At 37.1% G+C, this 17723-nt stretch overlaps 1 long non-coding RNA gene across 1 annotated transcript; it reads right to left on the reverse strand.

Annotated features, from left to right (window-relative positions):
- Nucleotides 1–1427: 1427 nt before the first annotated feature.
- Nucleotides 1428–16959, reverse strand: LOC126108517 (uncharacterized). The gene is made up of 2 exons (XR_007523540.1): nt 16837–16959; nt 1428–1596 (listed from the first exon to the last, which is right to left on the reverse strand). It is a non-coding gene; the product is annotated as an uncharacterized LOC126108517 (long non-coding RNA).
- Between the last annotated feature and the right edge of the window lie 764 nt (nt 16960–17723).

Raw genomic sequence — 17723 nt, forward strand, 5'->3', positions numbered from 1 at the left:
CTTTACCAACGATCAACTTTATACGATCATTCCATTTTAAATCACTCCTAATGCGTACTCCCAGATAATTTATGGAATTAACTGCTTCCAGTTGCTGACCTATATTGTAGCTAAATGATAAGGGGTCTTTCTTTCTATGTATTTGCAGCACATTACACTTGTTTACATTGAGATTCAATTGCCATTCCCTGAACCATGCCTCAATTCGCTGCAGATCCTCCTGCATTTCAGTACAATTTTCCATTGTTACAACCTCTCTATACACCACAGCATCATCTGCAAAAGGCCTCAGTGAACTTCCGATGTCATCCAGAAGGTCATTTACGTATATTGTGAATAGCAACGGTCCTACGACACTCCCCTGCGGCACATTTGAAATCACTCTTACTTCGGAAGACTTCTCTCCATCGAGAATGACATGCTGCGTTCTGTTATCTAGGAACTCTTCAATCGTGCGATCCTCAAACAATTTGAGACAGCTGAAGAGGATAGTTTATAAAATGATCATAAAACCAATTGGCAGACAATACACAAAGATGACAACAATTTGGGCACGTGCAGAGAATGGAAGAACGGGTGATAAAGACGGGGCTAACAGCAAAACCAGACGGTAGTCAGGCGGCGAGGGGAGAGAGACTGTGGCAGCCCGGCGATGTAGAGACAGATCTGAGAAGGATAGGAGTACGGGACCGGAAAAGGCTGGCGAATTCTAGAGAGGATCGGAGGACACCGGTGGTAGACATAACCCGGCCCTACACAGGCTGCAGTGCCGAGAAAAAAGAAGAAAACACTAGTTATCCAATATAATCTTCAACACAATACTGAAGCACCAGATTTCGAAAGCTCCTGTTCCCCTCTAGTACGAACTGCCTGTCGTCCACGTTTCACCTCTGTTCGAGGTCACACTCTGGACAAATATTTTCGGTAAAGATTTTGCAACACATTTACATTCGTTGTTAATAAATTTCTCTTTTTCAGAAATGCTCGACTTGCTATTGCCAGTCTGAATTTTACAATCACTCTTCTTAGACTGCCTTCACTTATTTTGATGCCCGACTCACATCCGATACTGGTGTGTCATTTCCTAATCTAATTCCCTCATCAATGCCAGATTTAATTCTACTTCAGTCCCTTGCTCTTATTTTAGTTTTGTCGACGTTTGTATCGTAACCTCTCTTCGAGGCACTATCCATTGCAGTACGTGCTCTGCCATTTCTGACAATTACAATTTCACTGGCAAACCTCCAAGTTTTAATTACTTCTCCCTGAACATTAATTCCCTCTCAAGTTACTCCTCACTTTCTGGTCGGTTCTGTAACTCTCTTTGCCATCCAGTAGCATCTCGCAAACTGGACAGGTCAACCTGTCCAGAATAATCTGCTCCCTGTCAGAAAATGTCGTAACTTTGGGTGCGAGTAACAGAACCTTACCAGTCTCGGGTGTCGGTGAGCAGCCGCAGCAAGCAGATTCACGTCTCGCGTGGAGATGCTGCGGCGAGCAGACATACTCTCGACCGGTCGAGGGCCGCCGCTCGTGGGGACCTCGTGCAGCTCGGAAAGTATCCCAATGGCAACTCGTGCACTTTGTACTCCAACACTGCGTGGAAATTAGAGAAAGGCAATGAATCCTCTCGCACTATACACCCAAAAGTTGAATGTGCCGATGCCGGACCGGGGCCCGCAAGTGAACCGTCTACAGTTTCATTTACTGCTACCCCAATATACCGACCAAATAACATCGGGGAGAGGCTACAGCCCTACAATGTTTAAGCAGTCATTCTTCCCACACTGCTATCCCAATTGAAACAGGAAGATATCCTAACATGTAGTCCTGTGCTGGTACCCTCCGCCATGTACTTTACACTGGTTTCCACAGTAGGTACGCCAATGTAAATAATGATATTTCTTAGATTAATTCAGGATAAATACTGGACATTCTGCCTGAAACAGTAAAGAAATGTGAGGTATTAAACACTTCCCTGAGTTTTCAAAATCATCTGATATCAATCGAAGTATTATTATTATTATTATTATTATTATTATTATTATTATTATTATTATCTTCTTTCCTTTCTCAGACCTTAGGTCTGGTTAAAAATGGAAAGTGACGCGGACCTTGATCAAGCGTGACTTCCTTTTAACTGTACGGTATATGTTACATTGCATTTAGGAACTTTTGGGTAATTGAACATGTATCAATAATTACAGATTTCTGTAGTTGTATATATAAGTTTGGATGTAGCTGTACTGCGTTGATGTACTGGTGGGTACTGTGTGGTATGACTCCTGTAGTTGATAGTATAATTGGTATAATGTCAACTTTATCCTGGTGCCACATGTCCTTGGCTTCCTCTGCCAGTTGGATGTATTTTTCAATTTTTTCTCCGGTTTTCTTTTGTATATTTGTTGTATTGGGTATGGATATTTCGATTAGTTGCGTTAATTTCTTCTTTTTATTGGTGAGTATGATGTCAGGTTTGTTATGTGGTGTTGTTTTATCTGTTATAATGGTTCTGTTCCAGTATAATTTGTATTCATCATTCTCCAGTACATTTTGTGGTGCATACTTGTATGTGGGAAGGTGTTTTATTAGTTTATGTTGTAAGGCAAGCTGTTGATGTATTATTTTTGCTACATTGTCATATCTTCTGGGGGTATTCTATATTTGCTAGTATTGTACATCCTCTTGTGATGTGATCTACTGTTTCTATTTGTTGTTTGCAAAGTCTGCATTTATCTGTTGTAGTATTGGGATTTTCAATAATATGCTTGCTGTAATATCTGGTGTTTATTGTTTGATCCTGTATTGCAATCATGAATCCTTCCGTCTCACTGTATATATTGCCTTTTCTTAGCCACGTGTCGGATGCATCTTGATCGATGTGTGGCTGTGTTAGATGATATGGGTGCTTCCATGTAGTGTTTTCATTTTCCAATTTACTTTCTTCGTATCTGTTGATGTTATGTGATCTAAAGGGTTGTAGAAGTGGTTATGAAATTGCAGTGGTGTAGCCGATATATTTTTATGAGTGATTGCTTTGTGTATTTTTTTCTAGTTTCTGCTTGTTCTACGAAGAATTTTCTTATATTGTCTACCTGTCCATAATGTAGGTTTTTTATGTCGATAAATCCCCTTCCTCCTTCCTTCCTGCTTAATGTGAATCTTTCTGTTGCTGAATGTATGTGGTGTATTCTATATTTGTGGCATTGTGATCGTGTAAGTGTATTGAGTGCTTCTAGGTCTGTGTTACTCCATTTCACTATTCCAAATGAGTAGGTCAATATTGGTATAGCATAAGTATTTATAGCTTTTGTCTTGTTTCTTGCTGCCAGTTCTGTTTTCAGTATTCTTGTTCGCCTTTGTCTATATTTTTCTTTTAGTTCTTCTTTAATATTTGTATTATCTATTCCTATTTTTTGCCTGTATCCTAGATATTTATAGGCATATGCTTTTTCCATCGCTTCTATGTAGTTGCTGTGGTTATCCAATATGTAATCTTCTTGTTCAGTGTGTTTTCCCTTGACTAGATCATCCATGTATAGCAAATGTGTGATTTTGTGTTGGTATGTTTCAGTAATATTGTATCCATAATTTGTATTATTTAGCATGTTGGATAGTGGGTTCGGAGCAAGGCAGAACCAGAAAGGACTTAATGAGTCTCCTTGGTATATTCCATGCTTAATCTGTATTGGCTGTGATGTGATAGTATTTGAATTTGTTTGGATATTAAGTGTGGTTTTCCAGTTTTTCATTACTATGTTTAGGAACTGTATCAATTTAGGATCTACTTTGTATATTTCCAATATTTGTAGTAACCATGAGTGGGGTACACTATCAAAAGCTTTTCAGTAATCAATGTATGCGTAGTGTAGCGACCTTTGTTTAGTTTTAGCTTGATATGTCACCTCTGCATTTATTATCAGTTGCTCTTTACATCCTCGTGCTCCTTTGCAACAGCCTTTTTGTTCTTCATTTATAATTTTGTTCCGTGTTGTATGTTAATATTTTGTATATTGTTGGTAGGCTTGTTATGGGGTGATATTTAGCTGGGTTTGCTGTGTCTGCTTGATCTTTAGGTTTCAGATAAGTTATTCCTTGTGTAAGTGTATCAGGGAATGTGTATGGGTCTGCAATGTAACTGTTAAATAATTTAGTTAAATGTTAATGTGTTGCGGTGAACTTCTTTAGCCAGAAATTTGCTATTTTATCTTTTCCAGGGGCTTTCCAATTGTGAGTAGAATTAATTGCTTGGGTGACTTCATGTTGCAATTTTATCACTTCAGGCATCCGCGGTATCATCTTGTATGTGTCTGTTTCTGCTTGTATCCACTGTGCATGCCTGTTATGTTGTACCGGGTTTGACCATATGTTGCTCCAGAAGTGTTCCATGTCTGTTATGTTTGGTGGATTGTCTATTTTAATGTGTATGTTACCTATTGTCTGGTAAAATTTCTTTTGGTTTGCGTTGAATGTTTGGTTTTGTTTCCTTCTATTTTCACTTTTTTTGTATCTTCTAAGTCGTTGGGCCAATGCTTGTAATTTCTGCTTCTTTTCATCTACTTGCTCTATCGCTTCTTGTTGTGAGATTTTACCTAACCTTTTTCGTTTTTTATCTGACATTTCATTTCTTATAAATTGTGTTAGCTGTCCGATGTCTTTTCTCAGTTTTTCTATTCTGATCTGTAGTCTGTGTTGCCATGCTGGTTTTGTGGGTTTCTTCTGTGTGTTGGTTGGTTCTGATCTCTGCCTAGTGTGTATATTTAGTGTAGTGAGTGCTCCTACATAAACCAGTAGTTGTAACTCTTCCATAGTTGTATTTTCATTTATTTTGTTGTGTATGATTGTGTTGATAGTTATTGTTGTTTCGACTTGTGGGTTATTTGGTGGTCTACGCAAGAATTGTCTAATGTCTGTATTTGTGTCTTTGTATTCTATATATGTCAGCTGAAATTTTTCTTCTATATCTAACGTGTGTCACTTCGTGTTCTATTTGTGCTTGTTCTGGTGGCTGTCTTAAGATTTCATTTTCCTCTGATTGTTTAATTGATGCGTGTTGTTCTTTGTTTGTTTGCTCTGGGATGTGAGTCCATTACTGTATTTTCTTCTTCTTCTGATTGAAATTATTTTGTTCTAGTATTTGTTGTACTTGTTGTTTGATGTTTTCTAATTCTGACTGTTATTTTTGATTATTACACGGATCTGATCAGCTAGTCGTCGTTCTGTTAAAAATTTTAATTCTGGGTATCTGGTAATAAATGTTGTGTATACTCGTGATCTGTATCCAGTTGTGTTGGTTCCTAAGTTTCTTGCTTGGTAATAACAGAACATGAGGTGTCTGTTAACTTCATCTGACCATCTCATCCTCTGTCTTTGTTTTCCTTCTAGAGTGGTTGCAGGAAGCATATCCTGCAAAACATCTCTATTTGGATTTAAATCATTTTTCGTGTGGCTAGCAGTGTCGTTACCATTGTGGACGGGCATAGGGTTCAAGCGTCGTCCCCGACTATGACAGCGCTTGTCCGAGGCTTCATTAGTTCTGTCCTGAACCAACTAATCACACTAAAAGGGGGGTTAGCCCTATTAGTGGTTTGTTCTTTTCGTCACCTTTTACAACTGGCAGAACATACCGGGCCTCCACAGGGTTTTTTATTATTATTATTATTATTATTATTATTATTATTAGTTTCATTCTTTTCTTTCTTAAAATGAGTTTCAAACCATCTAGATTAAGGTCTGTAACTCAATTTATTAGTGTTGCTGTATGGAACTTTGAAGATGCAGATGCTCCAAACAATTTATTACTTGGTATAGAGCAGACACATTACACTGCAGACAAGCACAATTAAATTTCAACTTTGCCTGTCTGAAACTTAACACGTCTTCTTCACATTAGGTAGTAATGTCTTTTTCTACATTGCTGATATTCCTACCTTCAGTTTCCATTGTTTCTTTTATTGTTTAATGTGTTTGTCAGACCAATAAGAATTATTGGTCGCACCAGTTAACATTATCAATATGTTGTATACATCATTTATATTGAAAAATGTTATTTCCACATTATTTAAACAATGTGTGCACAGTTCCTAATACGTCATGAATTTAGTGGAACTATCTGTATTATTCAGTTTCACAGAAAACTTAAGTTGTTCTCAGGAACTGGCAAAGAAAGTTTCATTTTTGCCACACCCATAATTAAGAGGTATAATCTGTACACATTACATATCAGTGATAGTCAGTTCTTTGGGAGGTAGAACTGCTCAATGTTCATCAATACTGTGTATTAATTGGAATACATGTGATTCATTATTCAAAGCCTATCCTTGGAAGCCTGTTCACCTTTCACAACCACAAGAGTGCTGATTTTGAGAATGAAAATGTTAGGAAATAATGCCCATTACTACCCCACGTTAAGTATGTCTAAATTAAACATAGAATAACACTGTAGGAGAGTTTAGGACTAGGAAATAGAGTATTTACTGTAAAAAAAAAAACAACAAGCATAACAGACGATGATGATCGGTTTGTGAGCCGAACAACTGCGCAGTCATCAGCGCCCGTACAAAGCCCCACTTTTTACACAGTCCAATCTAGCCTCTGTCACGGATGATGATGATGATGATGATGATGATGATGATGATAACACAAACACCCAGTCCCCGTGCTGAGAAAAATCATCAACCCGGCGAGGAATCGAACCTGGAACCCCGTGATCCAGAGGCAGCAATGCTAGCCACAGCATAACACGTGATTTCTATAAACAAATATTCAACCACTAGTAATTTTCAGCATTAAGCAGACTAGTTAACATTTACAACAGAAGAAGAAGAAGAAAAAATGATTTTCATAGAGAACCACTTACCAAGGACCTATACAGGACAGCTTTCAATAAACTTCCTCCAGTAATAAATAACATCAATGCATTATGTTCAATTATGAAAGAGTTGAAAAATATGCTAATATATAACAGTTCAGTTCACGGGACATTGGGCAACACACTAGTTATTCACAATGACATGTCTGCCACTTTGCTCAAGAATATGTATGACATGTATATTATTTTTTTCACAGAAAGGATATTTCTGTAGCAGCTTCTTTGTTTTATTTGTGTCAGTATGTTCAAGTAGTCAGCAAGCTATTGAAATGAGACTGGAGAAAGGACATAATAAAAGACATTCCTTTTTTTCCATATGATATTACCTATATTTTGTGTATGCTATCTTAGTTGTTATGTGTTTTGTAAGGTATTAAATACAATTCCTACCAGTCCTCACTAGCAACACGATAATATGAGGGGTAAAGAGAAGTTCGTACATCTATTAGACGACTACATAAGGGGGTGGGGGGGGGGGGGGGGGTAGCCAAACTCACACTAAGACAAAACCCTGTGATTGCAGGGTCTGGTGAGACAGTGACTTTAGTCAAACTCAGAATGCAGGCAGAAGGTTTAAAGCAAATTAAATTGACATATTCCCAGTTGATTTTGTAATAATAGAGGGAAAGTTGAAATCAACTTGCTTTGTTAGACACTTGAGGGAGGGGGGGGGGGTGGTCAAAAATAAAGTAAATGAGTTGATAATTTACAATATAAGGAACACACAGATTGAGTTGCAGACAAACACAACTAAAATATTGCTACACACAACTTTTGGCCAAGGCATTCTAGTCCGTGCGTGCGTGTGTGTGTGTGTGTGTGTGTGTGTGTGTGTGTGTGTGTGTGTGTCCTATTCTGAAGAAGGCCTTGGCCGAAAGCTAAATAGGCCTATGTAACTTGTCTTTTCATTTTATCTGCCTGCAACCCAATGTGTCATCTTTACAGTGAAAATCAATCTATCCTCTTCCTTATTCTGTTGACATTTCAACCTGGAGTTTCCACTGTTTGAGTTATTAATTTGTTTGTAATGCCTTAGCAGTCGGAATGAAACTGATGTCATTTGTCTGCCTGATCACCAAATATGGACAGGGGCTTAATGTACACGATTATAAATTAGTTGCACACTCATTTAAGTACAATATGGACAGAGGCGCAGTCGTTATATATGTAAAAAACATGTAAATGCGAAACACTGGCCTATGTACATTCTGTAAAAGATCAGGATACAGAATCGTGTGCTTTTGAGTTAATATGAGGGACATGTAATTGTAGTTACGATGGTTACAGTATATAGGTCTCCCACAGATAACTGTTGGAATTATGATGGTTTAGTGTGCTGTCTGTCAGACAGAAAGAAGGGATTATTAATGACGAATTTAATGCATGTTTCTTGAAGGACCTGACAGGAAAAAGACTTACAGAGGTGCTACCAGTCACATACAAATGGGTCACCCGAAGTTTACGGTAACAAACGACTACTTTAATGTTTAACCCGTGATGTGATTCTGCTGTGTTTTGTTGTGTTACAGACCTGAAACGGCTTGCAGAGGGTGTGCTGGAGTGTCCACTGTAGGGGCCTTTAGTTCTGTAAGTTGTTTGTTAGTGCTGTGTGTGACTCCCATGACTTCTTGAGTGCTGTTTGTGAGAATAAAATAGGAATTGTTTGTGGCAGTTTGCTGAAATGTTATTTTGACGTTGACAATCACGGACAATAGATTCCTTTTCAGATTTGAAATGATCAGCGTGTGTGTTGTTTATGGTTGGATATTTAATTCACTGTTTCATTTTTTGTTGGTTATGAATATGACAACAAAGTTCACGAGTAAGTCCCTGCATGGCACTCTGGGGGCCACAATTAAATTCCTAGGGTTCAGTTTAATCGCCAAGTATGAGAAATGGGTACATCTGTGGAGAAGGTGTGAGACTGACGGTCTTTGCTGCGTATCTGACAAACAGCCAGTACGTGCAACAGTGCTGGCAGGATTACATCTGGTTTGAAAAGTCTAATGTGACCATTTGAAAGATTGTGTTGATGACTTATTATTTTTGTTACTGCAAGATTCCTATATTTGCGTGTCGGCTGACTTAGGTCGATAAGTATGTTTCCCTGGTTTCATTTTTTACTGTAGTACGTACGGTATGAGTTTTTATGTGTATATCCATGTGTTTATTACATATCGAAACTGGTGTTAAAGCAGCGTTCGTTAGTTTTGAGTTACTAGGATCATTTTGCGCAATAAATTGTAATGGTGTGGAATGAGTCATTTTCCATTCACCCCCCCCAAATTAATTTATACTTATGGTTACATGCTGCACATTTCTAGTTAAAAAAAAAAAAGTACAGATGTGAGTTACTATTTCCTACCCACCTAGTTTTACACATTCCTGTAATAGAAGTGTTTCCACAAAATAGAAGGCATTGTCAAGGAGAAACTGTTTGTTTTCAGGTTTTACTTTGTTGTCTGTCAGACACTTTGTATCGCAGGGTACATGATCAACAATTTTTGCTGCAGTATTGTCCACCCTTTTTTGTACTAAAGACAATCTTAACGAACGTCATTTTTCCTTCTGGTATTGTAATTATGTACATATTCTTCCTTTTGAACTGTAGTGGATTATTTACAACAAACGTCGTGAGGAAATGAATATACTGGGAAGCAGTAGTCAGAATGCCCAACTCCTTAAACAGACGAGTTACCCAGAATAATATTCCACGACATTATCGAATGAAAACATGTAAAGTACGTCAACCTACCGATTTGTCTTTTCCCTCGATTTGCAATGACTAAGTTCAAATGTAGTTCAACAAACTTGTTTTAGGAGTTCCAAAATGGGCTTTTTACCAGTTTAAATTCCCATCAATATGGTCACTTAAGGATTTTGAAGTATTTTATTATTTATTATTTTTGAGCTTTTCCTCATTACAGAGGCTTATCTCCAACATAATAATTTACTTGGAAAATACAATACAAACAATAAACGTTCTTAAACTACACTCTCAAAATATTTCTCCAGGTGTTTCGATCTTGCGTGTCCTCTTCCTCTGCGCCCATTCTCCTCATTGTGTGCTGTGCATTTTGGAGCCAGGTGGTCACAGGTCGTCGTCTTCTTCTTCTTCTCCCCTCCGGTTCCCACTCCAGTATCAGTTTTGGTATTCTGGCTTCCTCCATTCGTCGTACATGCCCGTACCACTGTAATTTCTTCCTATCCATTACGTCATATATTCTTTCTTTTATTTCCATTCTCCTTATTACTTCGGTGTTCCTTATCTTTTCTTTCCTGGAGATTCTTGCCGATCTTCTCCAAAAGTCCAACTCTAGAGCTTGTAATTTTTTAATGTGCTTCATGTTAATTGTCCAGGTCTCCGTTCCATACAGAACTACACTCTCTAATATGGATTTGTATATTAATTTTTTAGTTCTGCTCATTACATTCCTGCTCCATAAGACTGAGTTAAGCATCCCAATGACCCTCTGTCCGCTACTAATCCTTTTATTGATTTCTGACTCTGATTTTCCCTCGATTTCTAAAATGGATCCCAAATAACAGAAAGTGTTTACCTTTTTGATTTTCTTTCCTTCAATGTATAGCTCATCTGAATCATTAGTCAAGTATTCTGTTTTTTGGTAATTAATCTTCAAACCCCAAGTTTTGTATGCTACTGCTAGTTGATTGCACATATAGTTAGCATCCTCCCCATCTTGTGCTATGACTACTTGATCATCAACAAATAATAAATGATGTAGGTAAACTCCATCTCTTATTTCTAATCCCATACTATTACATTTACGAGACCATGTTCTAAGGCTAATCTCTATATAGATTTTAAATAATGATGGTGACATGGGACAGCCCTGTAAAAGCCTTTGCTTGTTCTAAATTTCTGTGAAAGTTTATTACCAACTTTCACTTGGCAAATGTTATCTTTATACATTTGTTGTATTATTTTAATCAAGGAAGGGTTTATGTTTGCCATATGTAGTGCTCTCCAAAGTAATTTTCTTGGAACAGTATCATATGCTTTTTCTAGATCTATGAAAATTAAACCTATACTTTTTGATTTTTCCCTATGTTTCTCCAAAATCTGTCGTAATGTGAAAATACGGTCACACATGATCTCCTAGCCGTGAATCCACATTGTTCTTCTTGGGTTCTAAAATATTTTTCCAGTTTGTTTTTAATTACTTTCGCAAAAATTCTCATTAATGTGTTTGTAATACAAATTCCTCAATAGTTTGAACAAATTTTGCGATCCCCTTTCTTAAATATTGTATTAATGTAACCTAGCTTCATCTCGTTGGGTATTGAATCTCCATGTATCATTCTGTTGAAGAGCTGTGTTATCAGTTTCACAATTTAGTCACCACCATATTTCAGACACTCCAGATTGATATTGCCTGGTCCCGGTGATTTACCATTCTTTCCTGTTCTCAACGCCTGAAGTACTTCACTTTCTAAAATATGGATCTCATCATCTTCATGTCCTTTATCTTCCCCTGTTCCTTCTTCTAGATATTCTTCTCTGTCCTCATTTAATAATTTTTGGAAATACTCTTCCCATTCTTTTTGTGTTATCAGTTGGAGATTAGTTTTGCTTTTTGTATCCTGTCGAAGCCCTTTCAATACTGACCATGCTTCTTTTGCTCTCCCAAATCCTAATTTGCTATTTACCTTGGCACATGTTCTTTCCCATGCTTCATTTTTTGCCATCCTTATTTTTTTCATCACTTCATTCTTCTTTTCCTTGTATATTGACCTTGTTTCTTCTGATTTATCATTCAACCACTGAAGGAACGCATTTCGTTTTTCTCTAACGAGGACCTCTAGTTCTTCTGTTTCTATATGGATGCTTTGATTGATTACAATACTTGTGTCATCTGCAAAAAGAACTGATTCTGTTTGTTGTATTGTTAAATGAAATATAGTTTACATACATCAGAAACAATAATAGACCTGAGCCTTAGGGAACCCCGTATGTGATTCCTCCCCAGTCAGAATGCTGAGCCTAGAGTACATTTCTTGGATTATTAGGTACAACTTTCTGTATTCTTTTGTTAGACATGACGACATTATCCACTGGTTGCCTATACTATCAATCCCGCAAAACTTCAAATTATCTATGAGATTTTATTATTTAATGCTTGTAAAATGTGATGATTGAACATGTAAACGGCATTCTCAGTAGAGCAGCTCTTCTGAAACCCCAAACTACGATTTGTTGAGGACATTATTGTTGCTAAGGTGAGATACTATTCTAGAATATTTTTTAAAGAACATATTTGCCAGTGACTGTAGAAGTTATTTGTTTCACTATTGCAATTTCGGCCTTTGGGCCATTTTTAAGTGATAATGCAAAAGATTTTGCTTCAGCACATGTCAGACTTTAAAATCCTCCAACATATATACACATCATCATCAGAAATAGGCCTTTTCACTGCATAGACACAGTAAAATCATTTAAAGTCTGACATGTGCTGAAGCAAATCTTTTGCATTACCACATGAAAATGGCCCCAAGGCCAAAATTGCAATGATGAAATAAATAATTTCTACAGTCAACAGCAAATATGATGTCCTTTAAAAAAATTCTTCAGGTCTTTGAACCCCAATCGTGAGAACTTATTCTAGAATTCATCCCCTTCTCAAAACCTTTGGACAATGATGTCAGCAGGGTTACTGGTAATAATGTTGAATTGTGATTGATAGGTAACACGGAGCTTGTTTTACCCACGCTGGTGAGATCAGGTTTTTGATATTAGTTATAAGGGTGAATTTTAGTTTTTTGCTATTGCAGACTTCGTGTTATATAGGGCAAGTGAAGTATTATGGAATAGATTTTTTTTTTTAAATTTGGTGTGGTTTTGTGCTATCATGGATTTCGTTCAGCTATATAGGTCCAGTGGAATTTGCAATAGCAGGTTTTGATGCTATGTATGGGTTGGTGGTTTAGTGGAATTAATTTGAGCTTTATAGGTCAAGTGGAATTTCCAATACCAGCCTTTTTTTTTCCAGGTCTTTTTATTGTCGTTATGTTGATTACTGAAGATTTAATTAGCTTGATTTTTGTTTTACTATATCTTCGTTATTGGGACTATCACATATTTAGTTTGACCCTACCCAAGGGTCGTCAGAAGCGTCCGATCCTACGCGTTGGCTTTGACCCGTGACGTAAGGGTGTTGTCGTGTGTGACGTCATGACGGTGCGGAGTTTGATTTGAGTGTGGCTGTCTCCAGTTCTGTTTTATCTTATTTTATTTACTTTTCTGATCTGTTCGTTCTATCTCGTGAGATTTTTTTTTTTAATTTAAAAACACTTATTACTTATTTTAATTAACTGTTTCCTCCAATTTCTGTTTTAGTTTATTATATTTATCTTTCTGATCTGTTCGTTCTACCCCGTGAGATTTTTTATAAAAAGACAAAAAACACTAATCAGCTACTGAAGCATCTTTATCTTCTATAGGTTGCAGGGGTTACGACACCTGGGGAGGTGGGTGGGTATTCATGCATGGCTGTCTTCACTTACACGTTGTAGCTACGCAAGGCGTCTAAATTTGTTTATATTTAGTTTGCCCCCCACCCAAAACATCTCATTTCCCGCGCTTGTCCCGTTAGTGTCATTAGGCTTCTTGTGAAAAGTGTGTGTGTTTGTTTTTGTTTCCGCCATATTTGTGACGTCATGGGTCAAAGCAGACAGGGCGGGATCGGAGGCTTCCGTATTTCCCTACCCAAAATCCTGTAACTCTCACTGATGTCTCTTTAGTTTCACGTTATTTCTTCAATTCGGTATTTTTCATATTATTTGTGTCTGTTCACATGTGTAAAAAGTGATGTCATGCTCGCCTTACTGGATAAGCTTGAAATTTTGGTGTACACCATCTTGCTGATGAACTGCTTTGACCATATGGATAGCATATTCGTACAACAAGCAGCAATTAAAGAGAGACATGTTCACCCTGTCATAAAAGGATAGTCAAATCATGATGCACAGTTCAAAAACACAAAGAAACCAATCAGGCTGAATAACAACATGATTACTTAAAAAATATTGCTTCAGTTGAAGTTTACAATTAATCTAATGCTAACTCCAAATCCAAAATATGTCTTAATGAGACTGAATCCATTTTTATAGTAATTATCCCAAAAAAGTATCAAACTATTCACAATAAAGAAAAGGACTTGTACAAAATAGATAGAACAAGTTGTTGTTGTTGTTGTTGTTGTCTTCAGTCCAGAGACTGGTTTGATGCAGCTCTCCATGCTACTCTACCCTGTGCAAGCTTCTTAATCTCCTAGTATCTACTGCAACCTACATCATTTTGAATCTGTTTAGTGTATTCATCTCTTGGTCTCCTTCTACGATTTTTACCTTCCACGCTGCCCTCTAGTACTAAATTGGTGTCCCTTGATGCCTCAGAAAGTGTCCTACCAACCGATCCCTTCTTCTAGTCAAGTTGTGCCACAAATTCCTCTTCCCCCCCAATTCTATTTAGTACCTACTCATTAGTTACACGATCTACCCATCTAATCTTCAGCATTCTTCTGTAGCACCACATTTCCAAAGCTTCTATTCTCTTCTTGTCTAAATTATTTATTGTCCATGTTTCACTTCCATACATGGCTACATTCCATAGCAATACTTTCAGCAAAGACTTCCTAACACTTAAATCTATACTCAATGTTAACAAATTTCTCTTCTTCAGAAACGTTTTCCTTCCAATTGCCAGTCTACATTTTATACACTCTCTACTCTGACCATCATCAATTATCTTGCTACACAAATAGCAAAACTCATTTACTACTTTAAGTGTCTCATTTCCTAATCTAATTCCCTCAGCATCACCCAATTTAATTGGACTACATTCCATTATCCTCGTTTTGCTTCTGTTGATGTTCATCATATATCCTCCTTTCAAGACACTCCATTCCGTTCAACTGCTCTTCCAGGTCCTTTGCTGTCTCTGACAGAATTACAATGACAATGGCAAACCTCAAAGTTTTTATTTCTTGTCCATGGATTTTAATTCCTAGTCCAAATTTTTCTTTTGTTTCCTTTACTGGTTGCTCAATATACAGATTGAATAACATCCAGGATAGGCAATGACCCTGTCTCACTCCCAACCACTGCTTCCCTTTCGTGCCCCTCCCCTCGACTCTTATGACTGCAATATGGTTTCTGTACTAATTTTAAATAGCCTTTCGTTCCCTGTATTTGACCCCCGTCACCTACAGAATTTGAAAGAGAGTATTCCAGTCAACATTGTCGAAAGCTTTCCCTAAGTCTACAAATGCTAGAAATGTAGGTTTGCCTTTCCTTAATCTATCTTCGAAGAACAAGTTATCATCCAGAAATACTTTCATTTTATAAACAGTACAGTAACTTTAAGAAATGTACAAAAATCCAGGAGTATATACATCTTGTCCGAAACTGACAGATCAAGACAGTAAAATCAAATCAATATGGAATGCTAAATGAGTGAGACCAAAAGAGGCCATAGATGACCTTATTTCTGTTAAAGATAATGTGAGCTTTGTAATTGATGGTTCATGTGCAACAGATTATTCAAATAATTAACTTTTACAAAAATCGATGAGAAAATTGGTGCAAATAGCTCAATATAGAAAGCAAAACAGTACACTAAAGAAACAAATACAAAGAAATTCAGTAAAGTAAAAAATAATCTCATATACCCTATGAAATAATGACGATCATGATGACTCCAGAAAGTGAAAGTTGACATGGCGTGGATTATGTTTCCAATAAGGTGCTAAAATAATCTTGCCCTCTAATACGAAAGGTTCTTTGTCACTTAAGTAGTGCAGCATTAATTCAGGGTGTGTTCCCAGACAGATTGATATATGCCACCACTGGACTTCTCTACAGTGATGATGACTAAACAAATGTCTGTAGCTTGTGTCCAATGTCACTCCTTACATCAGTTTCTAAAATCCTTAGATTCTAAAATTCTGAAGTTCTTAGGTGTGCATTTTGATGAAAACAATCTGGAAAAATTCACTCATGAACTTTTTTTTCCTTTATCAACAATCCATCCATGTTTTTAAAGATATTCACATGGACAGCACTTTAAGGAAAAATGATCTGCATTGACCTTTAACATATCAACTTTGGCATATAACGGGATGAAATGTGCAGCTATTAAACACTTTATCAGTCTATCTATGGAAATAAAATACCTGACATACAGCAGTAGTGTTATCATACAGATATTAAAGAGGCTCTCCTTAACAACTCCTACACTATCGAGAAATTCTTGAATATAACTAATTCATAATTTTTTACAGGACAAAACTGTAAATGACCAGAATGAAGGCACAAAAAAATAATTTTTTAATCCTCTAGATACAATACTGGTTGCTTCCGTTAACACATACCACAATATAACATTCATCGTGAATACAATATATGGAACAGGTAACTAACTGCTCACAATCCACGGAACTGCAAGTACAACTCCACAAGAATACAAGTTGGTATATGAAAACGACATGTGTTTTTTTCTTTTTTACGAATGTGCCGAGAAACGTGTAAGATCCACTATAGCGTCTATTGATTGTGGATACATTACGAATCCTATTGCAGCTTCAAATTAATCCCTGTAATTGCACTATGAAAACTCACCTTTTCCCTGAACTAGTCAATCATGGGTGAAACTCGGTGGATCCCATTCACTCTATACATTTAACTTGCACACTCAGTAGCTTGCTAATACGACTCCTTACATGTTATGCAAGAAAACAATTCTCTCTTCTACAAATGTGTACATTTGAAGTGCAATACTAGCAACAAATCAGTTAACCTCAAAATTGTTATGTAATTCCATCCCAAATAGATTCCCTTTCTCGTTTTACGAGTGATGGCAATATGAAGTATGGTATCTATCCCGTTCTTACTGAGAATGTTACAACTAGTGATTTGTTTAAAAAATTCACAAATACACAGCGTACCTTTCTTTTACAAATTAGTCTGCAACTTCAATTCAACAGATGCCCACGAAGCACGAAGCCATGTATCGCTACTCGCTAGTCAGCTGTTTCGGTGGGCAAGGCTGCTCCCGCGTTGCAGTGGAGGATACATTACTAGTGCAATCACTGACATCAGTGGGGTCATCTTTGAAAAGTGTATAGATTTGTTGTGGTATTCGTGTGTTCTTGTGGTTTTTTAAACGAGCGTTTAACGTGCTTATTTCGAAGGAAAATGCAGATCAAAAGGTAAGATCTTGCACCTTCAGCGCAAATTCTTTATTCATTTACCATACGTGTGAGCCATGGAGGGGCGTAGCTCACATCGTATTCCAGATGTCACTTCACATTGCAGTTTTCTCGCCAAATTGTAAGTTCCATGGAAAAAGAAGAATGTCGAAGTAAACATAATCACCCAGCACTGAGTATCAGTTCACACAGTGTAGTATTTACATTGCATTGTCACATTCTTATTGTCTTTGCTGAATGATACTTATTTCGAATTCTAACCTTACTTTTTCCCTGTATGAAAAAGCGTTCATTTGGGGCTTACAGAGAACGACAGACGGCGATTTTCAAATTTTTCAGGACGAGAGTAATCTTATGATAGATAACACGTGGAGAGGGTAGCCGTAATCTTATCACCGATCACTCGCTTGGAATTACAGCAAGTAGTTGTACGACGTTATCTCTAGTTGTATTTTGCTATCGGTAGTGGAAAAGTTGAGTGTGTGTAAAAACAGTTTTGTGCCGAACAGTCTTTGGAGCCAATAAAAATATCTGTAAGTATTTTTTGATTTTTGTGACAGATGTCAAAATTTCTCATTAGTTTTATTGTAGTATGCATATTATGTGGTCTATGACAAGTAGTT

Source organism: Schistocerca cancellata, chromosome 11, assembly GCF_023864275.1.
Source record: "Schistocerca cancellata isolate TAMUIC-IGC-003103 chromosome 11, iqSchCanc2.1, whole genome shotgun sequence".
NCBI classification, from domain to species: Eukaryota; Metazoa; Arthropoda; class Insecta; order Orthoptera; family Acrididae; genus Schistocerca; species Schistocerca cancellata.